This window comes from Phacochoerus africanus, chromosome 7, assembly GCF_016906955.1.
Source record: "Phacochoerus africanus isolate WHEZ1 chromosome 7, ROS_Pafr_v1, whole genome shotgun sequence".
In the NCBI taxonomy this organism is placed as follows: domain Eukaryota; kingdom Metazoa; phylum Chordata; class Mammalia; order Artiodactyla; family Suidae; genus Phacochoerus; species Phacochoerus africanus.
The window spans coordinates 93,519,966-93,536,452 of NC_062550.1; the positions used below are offsets into that span (position 1 = coordinate 93,519,966).

A 16,487-nucleotide genomic window follows, 5' to 3' on the forward strand; every position below is an offset into this window, starting at 1 on the left:
AATTTCACTCTGGCAAGATCAAAGACTTTTCAAATACTATGAATATAAAATACTGCACAACTCTTTCACTTTATGGTGCATTAATACAAAGACTCATTGCATAGCTTCTCAGCTTTTTGGCTGAGATCAAGTGTGGTATAAAGATTCATTGCTGTAGGAGAGGCCTTCAAATTATTTTCTAGTAGTGGTGATAATTTTATAGAATTCTATTCTCTCTTTCTCTCTCTCTCATTTTCCTTGGCCCTCCCTATTTGTGTTGGGTGACCCTCCTATAGGTTTCCCATCTTTGAATTCCAAAAGAATCTGGAGTGCATTGTTCTGTCACTATATATGGGTCTTTCCCAATAGATTATGAATTTGTAATGCGCAAGAACTCGGAGTGCTATTGGCAACCCTCATCCACTGGCCCCCAACACCTAGAGCAGTGCTACTGCTGTCAGACCTGGGGTCCTGTGCTAATCCCATCAAGCCTTCCTCTCCACTTCCATTAGCTCTGGTCTCCCAAATCATTTCTCATCTTTTGGGCTCTAATTTCCACATGACCTCATATGTCCTTTTTCTGATACTGAATCTCACTCCTCCCCAACTTCTGAAACCCTTCCACGGTGACCTCACACCATCCCCTCTACACCTCACTTCTCTGATTCTCTTTACCTTCTTATTACAACGGATAACTGGTTCTCCCGAGGACGTATTTCTTTTGCACGTGTTGGCCATTTTCTCTCCCACACTCCTTGTACCATGTGCCAACAAGCAGAATGCACATTGTGGACCGAATATGACCATCCTCAAATTCATATGTTAAAACCTAACCCCCAATGCGATGGTGTTAGGAGGTGGGGCCTTTGGGAGATGATTAGGTCATGAGGGTGGAGCCCTTATGAATGAGATTAGTGCCCTTGTAAAAGACCCCAGAGGGAAAAAAAATAAAATAAAAGACCCCAGAGAGCTCCCTCTGCCCCTTCCACTTTAGGAGGACACAGGAGAAGATAGCCACTCATGAACCAGGAAGCTAGTTCTCACCAGACACCAAATCTGCTCATGCTTGATCTTAGACTTCCTGCCTTTAGAACTGTGAGAAATAAATTTTGGTGTTTATAAGCCACCCAAACTATGGCATCTTTGTTATAGTAGCCTAAGTACTGGAGGTATTCTCATTACTGCTTTCAGCCCACTTTCTCTCCCTCCCCTCCTCAGCTCTCCTCATCAGCTCTGACTCTCAGGGCATCAGACTATATCCCACTCTCCAGTTAACTGTATCCTTCTTCCAACACACACCTTTATTCCTTAGGATTATGGCCCCACATCTCTCTCTCCAACACTACTTCTATCATACTTTCTGATGATTGCTTTATTCTCATGGGTTGTTTTTCCAATATCTGGTCTTGGCTTTTTTTGAATTATTCTCCTCCAGTGACCTTGCCCTGACCCTACCTAATGGGTTCCATGGTCAGTCCTCAGATTTGGTCCCTGCTGATAACTGTGACCTGTCCCTATATCTCAGTCTCAGCACTATTATCATTACTATTATTGTTTTTCTAGAATTTGTTGAGTTGGACAACTCATAAGTTGGGTAACCGTAGGCAAATTAGTTACCTTCTTTCAACCCCTTTTATTCTATCCAGGGGCTGTTGTGTGGGGAGTTGAGATCAGATATTGGTGATAGGATGCAGGAAAGAGAACCAAGAGGCGCTGAACAATGAAGGAATTAAGGGCTTCGAATTAGGCCATGAAGAAAAGGGTTAATGAAGCCTAGGCGACAGAGGAGTGTAGAACAATAGTCTATTCTGGAGGAAAAGGATTGCAGACCCAATTCTCAGAAGGTGGACACTGGCTAAGATAGAGTAAATAGATTATAAATTGGAGACGTGCAGGGCCAGCAGGGATGGAGCAGAGAGATCAAAGTCAGTCCAGGAGATCCTGGGAGAAGAAAATGTTCCAGAGCACACAGTAGGGCTGAATAAAGAGTTGTTGAATAAGTGAATAAGTTATACGAATCCAGGCTTAGAATTTTATTGTTTTCTCAACCTGTTTTGGAGTGAGAAGTGCAAGGGTGTCACTTTTTAGGCAGGTATGGGGGTGGGGAAGGGCAAGGCTGCTGCTGGTCTATTCCTTATACAAATTAGAAGCGGCTCCAGATCTGGGCCCTTAAGTAAAAAAAGGGCATCTACTTTTTCAGGGTTTAAGCAGCTTTATGTCAACAAGGGTGGCCTGGATTTTTAGCACCCCTGTCTTTGTGTCTAGACTGAGGGCAGGTGGGTAATAATATGATGAGGTTCTTAAGTCTGTTCTTGAAATCTCCCAAGTTGTCTTTATACTCTTTGGATTTGGGCTCCTGTAATAAATATCTGAAGCCAAAAATTCACCTCTTAACCTGTCCGCTGTAAACTCCCTTTTGCTGTAACAGTTGGGTCCAAGGTCTAGTTTGCAATGAAGATGTGTGTGACTGACTGGGAGTGGGACTATGTGATTTCTCTTTCTTGCCAGGGGAAAGTAAAGGAAAGCGACGTGGGTCTGTGATGGACTCCTCTTCACTCGCTGTGTCAGACATCGTTATAGATGCTTGCCTCGTTTTCCGTCCTCACAGCAATCTTCCAGGGCAAATAATAATTGCCATTACTATTGCTGAGGTCCAAAGAGAGCCTACAAATTGGGCCAGGCACTGAGTAAGGATTGGAGTTAAGACTCAAGCTCAGGGATTTTACTGCACCTTGTTGTTGCTGTGTTTTCTTCTGGTAAAATACATGGCTAGATGTAAAACTCAGGGAAGTTAGGTACTGTTTTATTTTTTTCACCTTTGTATCCTTCCTAGAGTTTAGCATCATCCCCAATGCAAAGAGAATGCAAATGAAGATTTGTGGGGTTGAATTGAATGTGGATGAGCCAGGGCTGCTGACCAGCCTCTCCCTCTCTTCCTACAGTCATCCCACCCTGGGCATCAGTCATCAAAAGGATATCTTCATAATTTGTCCTTCCAGCTTCCCTTTATAAGGAAATGCTTTTCATTATGGGAATCTGCCTGATCCAATGAGCTGTAATCATTTGACCCCCACAAGGGATATCTGGAAACACCTTTCCTAGTGGCTCCCTTTGATCCTGGGGGCTGACCATTTCCTGCTTGCTCTCACTTGGTTCTCATATCCATAGGTGTATCCAAAGATTCTTGAGAAAGGTAATTCTTTTTTTGTCTTTTTTGTCTTTTGAGGGCCGCATCCGCAGCATATGGAGGGTCCCAGGCTAGGGATCTAATTGGAGCTGTTGCCACTGGCCTACGCCACAGCCATAGCAATGCCAGATCCTTAGCCCACTGAGTGAGGCCAGGGATTGAACCTGCAACCTCATGGTTCCTAGATGGATTCGTTTCTGCTATGCCACGAACTCCAAGAAAGGTAATTTTTAACCCTCCTATTGACCTCAATATAGCACTATACAGCCTGGGTATCTTCAAATTATTCAATTATGTTTAACTCATCAGTTTTGGAATACTTAATAGGCAATTCACTATCCATTTATAAACTTAAGTTTGACATGATGCAACTCTCAACAAACTATTTATTTATTTATTTATTTATTTATTTATTTTATAGCTGTACCTGCAGCATATGGAAGTTCCCAGGCTAGGGGTCAAATCGGAGCTGTAGCTACTGGCCTACACCATAGCCACCGCAAAGCTGGATCTGAGACCATCTGTGACCTATGCCACAGCTCGTAGCAAAACTGGATCCCTGACACACTGAGCAAGGTAGGGATTGAGCCAGAATCTTCATTGATACTACTCAGGTTCTTAACCTACTGAGCCACAATGGGAACTCCTCAATAAACTTTTAAATATACATCCTGGGATTAGCTTTCTTTTTGTTTTCAAATTTGTCCAATCCATGGAGTTGAAAAAAAATAGAAAACTTTTAGGGTTTCATTTGAATTGTTGCTCACAAGCTGGCCCAGTTTCTTAGTCTCTATATTAAAAAAAAATAGTGCCTACCAGATTCCAGGCACTATTCTCGGAGCTTTTCTCATCTGTAAGTCAGAGTAATAATAGCACTTACTTAATTCATAAGTGTTGTCTTGAAGATGACATATAGGCATGTGTGTAGTATCCTTAGGACAGAAGCTGGAATATAGTAAGTGCTCAGTAATATTAGACTTTGTGATTGTCATTATTAATAATCTTGTCTGCTGAGAAATATGACCAACCACAGAAATGCAGTGCTACCCTTGCCATTTAAAATAGTGCTGTTCTGAAGAATGTTTATGAAAATGTCACAAATACTCTTTTCTTTCTAAAAAATCTTAAAATAACCTTTTTATTTTAGGATAATTTCAGACTTATAGGAAAGTTGCAAGATAGTACAGAGAGTTCCCCTATATCCTTTTCCTGCCTCTCACTTAACCATGGTACATTTATCACCAACACTGGAACATGACTATTAATTAATGCAACCCCAGACTTTCTCATATTTCGGTAATGTCCTTTTTCGGTTCCAAGATCCAATGTGGGATACCACATTGCATTTGGAAATGCTCCCTTCTGCACTAAGCAGTCACTTCTATTAGCCGTATCTCTGCTCTGCGCAGAGGAAATGCCACGGGGAGGCACCTGGCATTCTCTAATTCTGGCATTTGCAGCTTGCTGCTCTTCACCTTTTCTCACCAGCCACTTTCTTACATTCTGACAGATCCATAGGACTAGTCTGTAACTGTCATTTACTAGCTGTGTGATCTAATTTAATCTTCTAGGAATCCTCAGTTTTTTCATTTGTACAATGGGGGTAATGATAATTCCTATAGGACCCAGGACAGAGTGACTCCTCCTCAAAAAATGTTAATTATTTCTTTTATTGTATCATTGCGCTTTCCTGTTCAGATCACAAACCAGCCTAGCTCCTGATTCTGTTAATGCTTTTTCAATCCTCTGATGTTATCAAAAGTGTTACTCAGGTTATTAGATGAGTTTGCTGACTCAGAGGCTGCTTAATTGCCAGAGAAGTTTAAATGTTTCTTTTTAAATGCTTCGTTACTTTCCTTCCTTTATAGAAAATGTTGGGATGTACATAGTACAATGAGAGAGAATCTGAAATACCAGATTCTTAAGCTTTCTTCCAAATCATTTCCCACCCTTTATTTTGGTCTGTCTTATTCCTAGAACTCCCACCATACTGCCTAAAAGAGGAGGAGGCCCACCCATCCATCTGCCAAGAGCGGGGAGGGAAGAGAACTAGCAGCTGGGGTCTAGGAAAAGGGATTTTGAGTATTCGAATCATTTTCAGTGGGATGTGCTTGGGTCACATGGTCTAATCGGGAAATTTTGTGCAATCTGACATTTCCCATCAGAGTTGCTTAGGAACCTAAGGGAGGCTCTGACTCTGAATGGCAGGACTGTAATAAATTAAGCAGTCCTGGGTCCATCCATCTGCTTTAAGTAAATTAAGAGCATAACCCATATGGGATTTATCTAAAATAGCAATTCACTTTTTTTTTCTCCTCTTCTCATTTGTATTCCTCCTTATCTGCACTTTTTACATTGGTTTAACTTTGCATAGAATATTGCAGCTGTCTGTATATCCCAGCCTCTTCTCCCCATTCAGGCAGCCAACCTCAGAGTCTGCTATAGCCCACTAGTACCATCCTCTTTAATGGAGAATGATCTTGATATTTTATTTTACCCAATTGGAGGCAGAAGCATTTTGACTCTGGTGTTTTTACCTATGCCCCTGCATTTCTGTCCTCTGCCCTTTCTCATTTGTCACCTTTTTGTCCCTCTCCATCTCAGTTCCCATTGACTTCTCTGGTCAGAGTTTCCTCTCATCCATCTTTTTATCATGGTTTTAATTTTTGTTCTTTGCCCACTAGTCATCTTTATAAACCATTTTAATTATGCCAATCTCTTGCTCAAAATTCTGCCCTGTTTACAGGATCAACCAAATGTTTCTATCTTAAATTCCTCCCTCAAGTTCCAACCTGCTTTTCAACCTTATCTACTTCTTATGAGTTTTTACTCATACTTCAGACAGTTTGCTCTCTTTACTTCTTCTAGAACACATCTACTTTGTCCTGCCTAATTTGTTTTAGTATTTTTAAATTACAACCTGCTTTATATTTTTGTGTAATCCTTGGATGTTTCTAATTAAATTGTAAGCTCCTGCAAAGTAGTCTTAGACATTTTTGTGGTCCCCATTCCATGCTTATCACAATTCTAGACACCTAGAGGTGTTTGCATAAATACTGAATGAATAGATGCTTTGTCATGGTTTTGTTTCAGTGGGGTCAGACAAACTGTTAAGACAAATAAGTAAGATGTATAGTTGGTAAGTAGTAAGTTGGTAAGTAAGTAAGATGTATAGTTGCTATGAAGAGAACTAAGTAGAGGAGGAAGGGGATTGTAAATAAGATAGTCAGGAGAGGTTTCCTAGGAAATAACCTTTAGATAAAGATGTCATAGTGATGGAGTTCCCGTCGTGGCTCAGTGGTTAGCGAATCCGACTAGGAACCATGAGGTTGCAGGTTCGATCCCTGGCCTTGCTCATTGGGTTAAGGATCCGACGTTGCCGTGAGCTGTGGTGTAAGTTGCAGATTCAGCTTGGATCCCGCATTGCTGTGGCTCTGCTGTAGGCCGGTGGCTATGGCTGTGATTAGTCCCCTAGCCTGGAAACCTCCATATGCCATGGTAGCGGCCCTAGAAAAGGCAAAAAGATTAAAAAAAAAAAAAAAGTCATAGTGGTGACTCTGAATCCTGTGAGGCAGAGATTTAATCATAAAAAATTCTTTTTAAGGTATAGCACAGTAACATGCACATTTTTTGATGAATGCTGTTGGAATGGCATATATCATGGTGTCACCAAATGCACAGAATATCATTCAAATGGTATTTTTTGTACAAGTTATGTCATCCTACAGAGGGCAAAGTCACCTATTTAAATCCTCACCTCAGTCTGCACACAAGATGGCAAAAGGACAGTAGCTTTATAACATAGAAATTGTTTATCATAGATATGGCTAAAGAGCAGGAAAATAGTTAAGACAATGCTGAAGTGAAAATTAAATAGAATGTCATACCAAGGATAAGCTCTCTCCCTTGATCCTTTGGAGGATCAGAGCAGTTGAGCCGGAACTTAACCCAGCTGGGTCCAGCCCCAAGGTGGCCCAAGGATGCTGGACAAGAGAGGTTATCTGGGGTCTGAGAGGATTCACAGATCAAGGCCTATGAAAGAGGGTCCATCACCCACCTGCCTGCAGGCTGCCGGGGAACTCTCAGAGGACTTCTGAAGAGTCACTTCAGCCTGAAAAGTTCATCAAGATTAAATGACCCAAGAACTTTCAGGAGTTTTTTCTCTTTCATCTATTATTTTCTCAGCTAGGAATCTAGCCTAGGGAAGTCTTCAGAGATATAAATGTAAGGGAGAGTTATGTCCTAGACACTCAGTCAGCATTATTCCACACAATAGTATTTGTGCAGTTACAAAAAATGCTTTCAGGGAGTTCCCATCGTGGCTCAGTAGAAACGAATCTGACTAGTATTCATGAGTGAGGATGCAGGTTCTATCCCTGGCCTTGCTCAGTGGGTTAAGGTGGTATAGGCTGGCAGCTGCAGCTCCGATTTGACCCCCAGCTGAGAAAGTTCCATATGCTACTGTTGCGGCCCTAAAAAGATAAATAAATAAATAAATATGCTTTCAAGATTGCATAAAAAAGTACACTTACTATAATGAGTAAAATTTTAAAGAGTAAAATTCCATACTATATATATCCTTACAAATGTATAAAAATGAAATTATATTTATTAATGTATTCTCCATTTATTAACACATAGGTGTTTCAGACACTGTGGTAGGTGCTAAATAGATGAATTTTGATGTGTATATGTGTGTTCATAGAAAAAAAGATTACAAGGAAAATTAATGAAGGTCCTAAGTGATTGATTTACTGTAATTTTAACTTTATTCTTTGTCTTTCCTCTAATTTCCATATTTTCTGCAAAGTGTCTATGTTTTTTTATACTGGAAAAAACCAAGATGATTATACCCTCTGGTCACCATTAATTCGGGAATTCTCAAGTAAATAGAATCACTGAGGTGCTCTTTCCCTTTGTAAATGTAAAAGGTAAAAAGCGACCTGACCTGACCAGCAGAACATTCCTGCCCCTGAAACCGGTGTCTAAATGTTTTTCCTTCTTGGAGGAGGCAGGCCTAAACCCGCAGAGCAGGTTTGAGGTGGTGAGGTGCAGTATGTGTGGAACAGAACAGATTTGAATCCAGGATTAGCAGCTTGCAGCGGGACAAGTGGACCACTTGAGTGGCCTCACTTAAGTCTGCCCAGAGGACAGTCTGCAGTTCTTAGTCACAGGAAGATACGGAATCTGATACCCCAGCATGGAAACAAAGCAGCTCAAGAGAAAAAAAAAAGATGCTTTTATGCCTAACAAGGTTTCCAGGCAACTACTCACTTAACTACTTCAGTGTCCCCAGTCCTTCTGTTTTGCTGACCTTTAGAACCTGTCTGATAAGCTCATCAGATTTCTGCAATGAAAGAGCTGACATATACAGAGAAGGCAGATCAACATTTAGCTCCTGCCTTGTTTTTCAGCCTCATCTCATCATTTCTCCCTGTGTTCCTGTCTTAACAAAAGATGGCCTTGGTGTCCCTAGACATTCCTATCTCCAGCCTCTGCCCTAGCTGGTCCCTCTGCTCATAATGCCTTTTCTGGACCTGGCAGTATCTTTCAGATTCAGTTCAAGTTTCACTCTCTTTGGGACCCCTTTCTTGGACCATCATTCCTTCTAACTCCCTCCCACCTCCCCCAAAGCACAGAATACCACATGTATACTTCCATGACTAGGTCCTTATTTCCGTTTTTTTTTTTTTAATAATTTATTTTTTTCCCACTGTACAGCAAGGGGATCAAGTTATCCTTACATTTATACATTTTTTTCCCCCACCCTTTGTTCTGTTGCAATATGAGTATCTAGACATAGTTCTCAATGCTACTCAGCAGGATCTCCTTGTAAATCTATTCCAAGTTGTGTCTGATAAGCCCAAGCTCCCGATCCCTCCCACTCCCTCCCTCTCCCATCAGGCAGCCACAAGTCTCTTCTCCAAGTCCATGATTTTCTTTTCTGTGGAGATGTTCATTTGTGCTGGATATTAGATTTCAGTTATAAGTGATATCATATGGTATTTGTCTTTGTCTTTCTGACTCATTTAACTCAGTATGAGAGTCTCTAGCTCCATCCATGTAGCTGCAAATGGCATTATATCATTCTTTTTTATGGCTGAGTAGTATTCCATTGTGTATCTATACCACATCTTCCAAATCCAGTCATCTATCGATGGACATTTGGGTTGTTTCCATGTCTTGGCTATTGTGAATAGTGCTGCAATGAACATGTGGGTGCATGTGCCTCTTTTTAGTAGAGTTTTGTCCAGATATATGCCCAAGATTGGGATTGCAGGGTCATATGGAAGTTCTATGTATAGATTTCTAAGGTATCTCCAAACTGTTCTCCATAGTGGCTGTACCAGTTTACATTCCCACCAGCAGTGCAGGAGGGTTCCCTTTTCTCCACACCCCCTCCAGCACTTGTTATTTGTGGACTTCTTAATGATGGCCATTCAGACTGGTGTGAGGTGATATCTCATGGTAGTTTTGATTTGCATTTCTCTTAAATCAGCAATGTTGAGCATTTTTTCATGTGTTTGCTGGCCATCTGTATATCTTCCTTGGAGAAATGTCTATTCAGGTCTTTTGCCCATTTTTCCATTGGTTGATTGGCCTTTTTGCTGTTGAGTTGTATAAGTTGCTTGTATAGTCTAGAGATTAAGGCCTTGTCGGTTGCATCATTTGAAACTATTTTCTCCCATTCTGTAAGTTGTCTTTTTGTTTTCTTTTGGGTTTCCTTTGCTGTGCAAAAGCTTTTCAGTTTGATGAGGTCCCATGGGTTTATTTTTGCTCTTATTTCTATTGCTTTGTGAGACTGTAGGTCCTTATTTCTTTAGAAGTCTGTGTGTGAGCTCCCTGAAGAAAGGACGTTATCTTATTCATCTTGTAGTGTCTAGCCTGTTTCTGGCACACATTGAGGGCTCACAAAACATCTATTTGAACCAATGAATTTTCAGTGTAGGATATACATGGCTTCTTAGGAGCCCAAAATGAATGTTGAGTTCCATCTATCCATAGGTCCATCTGCCCATCCGTCCATCCAACAACCATTATCAAATGTGTACAATGAGCTACCACTGAGACAGACAAGGCCTTTGTCATCATGAAGGTTATAAGTTAAAAGGAATACTGATATTGAACAAATAATTATAGCTTTATTTTTCCTTGTAGTACTTATCGTGACTTGGGATCCAATATTACATGTTTTTGTTTATTGCCGATCTTTGATCTTAGACTGTAATAAACTCTTGGAGGGCAGGGACTTTCTTTTATTTACCACTGTGCCTAAAACAATGCCTGCCACTGGTAAGTACTTGATTAATATTTGTTAACTGAATAGACTAGAACTATTTAGAGTACCATTTAAAAGAACTAAGGATGGGAATTTCTGATGTGTTTAAAACAGGTATTAAAACTATCCACATTCATGTATCTTTCAAATGAAAAATGATTAAACACTAAAATCCAATACGATGTATTGTGGTGATAACGATTTACGTTTCACTCCCAACCTGTTAGAATGTTTGAGAAATTCAGTCAAGGTGACACCAAAGAATTTTGTGATCAAAACTTGATGAGTGCTTTGCAGCTTTCATTTAATTTTGTGATTCTCCTGATGATTTCAGGGAAGGGCTTTGTTGGAGCCTGACCATGTGATAGTAATAGAGGACACAAAACAGATGATATTAAGTCAGCAAGGAGCTGCTAGGATCACAGTTCCAACCTGTGTGAGAAGAGAACATTCTAGACAGTGGTGTCTACCTTGCATAATAAGCCTATTTAGTTGACAGACAAATCAAAACAAAAAAACATGTGGCTGTTTTACTGTGTCCAATCTGCCTTCTCTTGGAATCCCCCCTTTTCCAACTAGGGGCCTGGGTAGCTGGGCCAGGGGTGGATCTTGGGGTGCTGGGAGCTGCCTTATTGGTGGGGAGGAGCAGGTGTCCCTGGGGGGCACAAGGCAGGGAGACTGAGAGGCCCTATCCGTGAGATAAACCAAGCCCTGGCCCAGGGAACCAGAGAATCCAGGCAAGACTGGAATCCATGAAACCAGATCAGAGAACGGGAAAGGGAGACAGGGAGAGAGAGAGAGGAGTGTTTTAGAAGCCTGAGGCTGCAGTGACATTGGGTAGCTTAAACAACAGAACTTTATTGTCTCATAGTTCTAGAGATGGGCAGGATTGGTTTCTTTTGAGAACTGTGAGGGAGAACAGTTCTAAGCCTCTTTCTTAGCTTCTGGTATCCTCAGGTGCTCCTTGTGTGTTGATGGCATCCTCGCTGTGTCTTCACATTGTATATTCCCTCTCGTGTTTGTGTTCAAATTTCCCCTTTTTATAAGGACACCAGTCATACTGGATTTGGTTCGGGCTTATCCTAATGACTTCATTTTGTTTTTTTTTCTTTTTAGGGCTGCACCTATGGCATATGGAAGTTCTCAGGCTAGGGGTTGAATCGGAGCTGCAGTTACAGGCCTACACCACAGTGATGGCAACACTCGATCTGAGCCACATCTGTGACCCACACCACAGCTCATGGCAACACCAGATCCTTAACCCACTGAGCAAGGCCAGGGATCGAATCCTCATGCTCACAAAGACTTCATCCAGTTCTTAACCCACTAAGCCACAACAGGAACTCCAACCCTAATGACTTCATTTTAACCTTGTTGTATTTCCAAACAAGGTCACATTCATAGAACTTCAGTGTTTTGGTTGGGGAGGTGGGTGTGGGGGACAGAATTCAACCCATAGCAGAGAGAGATGAAAGTGCATGGGTGGGGGAGGTAGCCTGAAAAATTTCTAGAAGAGCTGGAACACAGAAAGCATAGCATAGCACAGGGACTTTTCATGGGACCTAGGTAGCCCTTGACAGGTTGGAGAATATGCTTAGCTTGGACACATACCAATAATGAAACAAAAAAATCCCCTCGAAGTAGCTGGAGCTTTGGGGAGAAAAATACAGTACATGGCCACAATATTGTTTTATTTCTGAAAAAAAGATGAGTTGTCGGATCTGGGGCAAGTCATCAGAGGTAATCTGGTGGCTTGGGAAGTATACTGACTCACACTTCTCTAGTATTGGCTGTGTGACCTCGCTTAACCTCTCAGGACCTCAATTTCTGCATCTGTAAAACAGCTCAAACTCTTAGGGTGTTTGTGGAGGCTAAATGAGATTAGATATGAGAAGCACCTGCTCTCAGAAAGCAGAACTCAACCAAAGTCAGTTCTCCATTTTCCTTTTCTCTAGAGAGAGATTCTGTTCAAGATAATGGCTTCTTGTTTTCAATATAATGTTAGAGTTAAAAAAAAAAACTTTTTAAAAAGACATGGAAACAGATACCTCCGTTGGAGTCTCCTGTCTTTTTTTTTTTTTGTCTTTTTTGCCTTTTGTTGTTGTTGTTGCTATTTCTTGGGCCGCTCCCGCGGCATATGGAGGTTCCCAGGCTAGGGGTTGAATCAGAGCTGTAGCCACCGGCCTACGCCAGAGCCACAGCAACGCGGGATCCGAGCCGCATCTGCAACCTACACCACAGCTCACAGCAACGCCGGATCCTTAGCCCACTGAGCAAGGGCGGGGACCGAACCCGCAACGTCATGGTTCCTAGTCAAATTCGTTAACCACTGCGCCACGACGGGAACTCCAGAGTCTCCTGTCTTATTCATGATGTTAGAGAAAATGTCTCATTCAGGATTTAAGATGGAAATGTGTCCAGAACCATCCTGTGTTACCCTAGTGATTAGGAGAGAAGGTTACAACGATGGGAGTACAGGAATCTTCCCGGTGAGTTACTATTTTCGGATGGAACCTTTCATTAACCCAACATACAGTGGGAAATCTCTGCCAGATCTGTAAATCAGAAATCAGTACATTAAAAAAAAAATGTAAAGTTTATGGAGTTCCCGTCGTGGTGCAGTGGTTAACGAATCCGACTAGGAACCATGAGGTTGCAGGTTCGATTCCTGGCCTCGCTCAGTGGGTTGATGATCCGGCGTTGCCATGAGCTGTGGTGTAGGTTGCAGACGCGGCTCGGATCCCGCGTTGCTGTGGCTCTGGTGTAGGCCGGTGGCTACGGCTCCGATGAGACCCCTAGCCTGGGAATCTCCTTATGTCACAGAAGCGGCCCTAGAAAAGGCAAAAAGACAAAAAAAAATATATATATACACATATATATAAAAGTTTATAATCAGAAAGGATATGAGACCTACAAGCCTTAAATGTTTTTATACAACTCACAACATATAAGGCAAATTCATGGGTCTCGTTTTGATTTAGGCCTCAAAACTAAGGTTTTCTTTCAGTATCGGTTGGCTGATTCAAGTTCTAAGTTGTCTTTTTTGGATAAACTGTTTCCATAAATATTATGCACATCCCCCCCCCCCCCTTTTTGTCTTGTCCTTTTTGAGGGCCGCACCCACGGCATATGGAGGTTCCCAGGTTAGGGGTCTACTCAGAGCCGCAGCTGCCGGCCTATGCCTCAGCCACAGCAATGCCAGATCCGAGCCGCATCTGCGACCTACACCGCAGCTGACGGCAACGCTGGATCCTTTTCCACTTTTTTTTTGTCTTTTTACCTTTTCTAGGGCCGTACCCACGGCACATGGAGGTTCCCATGCCAGGGGTTCAGTCGGAGCTGTAGCCTCCAGCCTATGCCAGAGCCACAGCAACGCAGGACCCGAGCTGCGTCTGCAACCTACACCACTGCTCAAGGCAACGCCAGATCCCCAACCCACTGAGCAAGGCCAGGGATCGAACCTGCAACCTCATGGGTCCTAGTCAGATTCGTTAACCACTGAGCCACGATGGGAACTCCCTTTTCCACTTTTGAATGTAGAATCTTAGTAGATTCCCCTCTCCCAAACTTTTAGAGTTTACTAGCTCCACCCCTAATCTGACAATATTTTAAATGACTTAGCTAATCAACTTTTCCTAGTTCATTCAACTTGATTTCTATAAAATAACAACTCTCTTTTTGCCTTCCTACTTTGTCAGCTTATACAATATTAAATTGAAAATTATAATAGCAATTACAATGGACATAAATGGGAGTGGGAACAAAGTCATCTGAATCTTGGGAATCAGCAAGCACACAAATGAAGGCTCCTCCAGCAGTACAGTGTGTTTTGGAGAGGAAATAGAGAGCTACATCAGTCCAGTGAGTGGGTTAAGTAAAGTTAGGTTGAAGTGTTTTCACTGCGTGAGTTGTAAATGGAAACCATAATGGTTCAACTGTTGACAAATTTCGTTTTCCCTCTGCAAGTTAGGAATACCGCCCCACCCCATCACTCTAGCAACAGATCACAGATGTCAGAATAATCTTTTATCACTCTTTGGAACTATCACTATATGTGTAATTGGGTATCATTTTTGTATCTAAGCATCTTTCATTTTATCCATAATTCAACTCATTCAACAATATAACAAATACGTACGGTCTGCCTTTACTGCTGGATGATGGGGAAAAAAATAAATAAGATATGCTTTTGGAGAATTTACATTCTAGAAGGGCAACCAGGTCAGTAAGGGAGCAGTTCTCAAGCAGCTGGTTGGCACCAGGGGTAAACAAGGAGAGCAACACGCACATTCCACACTGCACATCTTTTAGTGGATGAGAGGGGATGCATGGGCTCAGTGGTCACAAGCATCTGTGGAGCACCTTCTGAGGACCAAGCTCTGTTTTAGGCACTGTGGTTACAAAGATGAATAATCCACAGTCCTGTACTCAGGAAATTCATACAGGTCCTTACAGTACCGTGTGGAAAGCGCTGTCTTGGGGACCACTGGGTCCTCAACAGTAAGGGAAGGGAAGCTCCCCCTCCCCCGCCCCAGTGCTTTGTTGCCCTCCCCACCCTTGTTCCTGGTGCCCTGTTTTGTACACCTTATGTTCTCAATCAGCATGTGAATGAGTAAATGAACTGCATGTTGATTAGGAGTTAATTAGCGGCCAGCTCCTGTGCTCTGTGCAGGGAATACAAAGATGAATAAGACATGGCCTTTGCCCTGATTGAGGACATTATAATAAAATATCATTTCTGGCTAAATCCTGATAACATATCAGCAAGGTAAAGTAAAACCCTTGCAATCCTGGGCACACCTTTCTAATAAGTGGTGCTCCACACTGAACCATTTACTGGCTATGGCAAATACTTGTCAAACATACTCTCTTGAGCTTATTGCAGGGAGGGCAGTGGATGGTTAAAGAAGCAGGAGATTGAGCAAGGCCAGCTCCAGCCCTAGTAATTAAAAGGCATCATTCAGACTGGCTTGAATCATGGTTGTGCTGGGACATCATCAATACTCAACCCTAGAGAGTGAGTAATACAGCTGGTAGCAGGCTGATGGTAAAGTGAGCAGTTTCACTATCTGAGGATCCTCCAAGTGCTTTTTCAAATATCGACTCCCCTCTCAAAACTTTCCTCTGCACCATCCCAACCCCTTGCCACAAGGGACGTGGCAAGTAGCAATTCTACAGCAACATCAGACACAGTCAAAGCTTGGAGTTGCTGGCTGGTGGTTTGCTCCAGGTGAGTAGTAATTTCAAGCTGGTCTCTAGGAACATGTGAGTTTGAATGAGGCAGTCTTGGTGTATTACAGTCGCTCCTGCCTCTGCTCTAACTCCTCAAACTCTTAATTTCTGAACCACTGAGGGCATCTGAAGTTGGTCAGGAGGCTAGTGAGCAGGGGACACCAGGCAAAGCATGATGGCATGGGTATGTAATTTGTATCCTTTTAGTGTGACCAAGCACGACAGAAAATCCTGCAGTCATCACTTTTCTCCAATATTATGAAAAGACAATCTGGGGTAGAAGGAGGTATAGGATTTTACCACAGGACACACAGGAGGTTAGGGGCTGAAATACTCCATTCTTCCATAACCAGCAAGTCAGACTGTGAGTCTGTCCCAGAAAGAGGAAGGCCAGACCTTTTTCTAAATAGGACCTCTTCACATCTTTGCCATTTCTTCTTAAGAATGCTCTTCATTTTTCCTCCCTCCATAGCAACCTTTTCCAAGTTCTCATCGCCATGTGTACTCTTGGAAACCCACATGTCAGACTCAAGCAGAATTACAGTTCTAATATCCACTCATGTCCCCTGCATGCCCTCAGCCCTGCCCAGATGGAGGGTCACATTCCAGTTCAGAAATAGCATCAAAGAGAAGTCACTTCTGGGGTAGAGAGCAAGAGTGTAACGAGAAGTCGGAAACCTCCAAGCAATGACTAATGTAGCAGACAGGCTTCCCTTTGTCCTTTGTTAACTCAGGATGAATGGATTTCCAGCCCCTTGTTGCTACCTCTAGAGAAAGAAGGAGGATGCAGTGGGCAGAGAAAGTTTCTTA

General features: G+C 42.3%; 1 pseudogene; it reads left to right on the top strand.

The window, feature by feature from the left end:
• Nucleotides 1-100: 100 nt before the first annotated feature.
• On the top strand, nt 101-271 carry LOC125131895 (uncharacterized; annotated as a pseudogene).
• Nucleotides 272-16,487: the final 16,216 nt, after the last annotated feature.